The following is a 341-nucleotide window of genomic DNA, read 5'->3' as shown; positions in this document are numbered from 1 at the left end:
ACAAATTAAAATCTTGAAGGTTAATTGTGCTAACGGGGTATGATGTTTCAAGTGGTGGAAAGATTTAGACTTTTTAAGAAAGCTACCATTTGCACGAGATAGAGTGGTTGAATGTTATTTTTGGATCATGGGAGCATCCTTTGAGCCCTAATAGTCTCTTGGTAGATGGATGTTAACCAAAGCACTAGCCATGTCATCAATTATAGATGATACATAAGATTCATATGGAACATATGATGAGCTCATACTTTATACAGATGCAATTGAGAGGTGATCAAATCCATTTTAACTTTGAATGTTGAAGTATATATACACTTGATCCTTAACAAGAATTCTGAGAT

The 341-nt window shown here is 34.0% G+C and overlaps 1 pseudogene; it reads left to right on the top strand.

Moving 5' to 3' along the window:
• Window positions 1–341, top strand: part of LOC110427560 ((+)-delta-cadinene synthase isozyme A-like) — a 4,136-nt pseudogene that overhangs the window by 2,713 nt on the left and 1,082 nt on the right.

This window comes from Theobroma umbraticum, unplaced genomic scaffold (genome assembly GCF_002168275.2).
Source record: "Theobroma umbraticum cultivar Fairchild unplaced genomic scaffold, ASM216827v3 scaffold_106.0, whole genome shotgun sequence".
Lineage (NCBI taxonomy): Eukaryota > Viridiplantae > Streptophyta > Magnoliopsida > Malvales > Malvaceae > Theobroma > Theobroma umbraticum.
The sequence above is the reverse complement of the archived record's forward strand: the minus strand, read 5'-3'. Positions and strand labels throughout refer to the sequence as shown.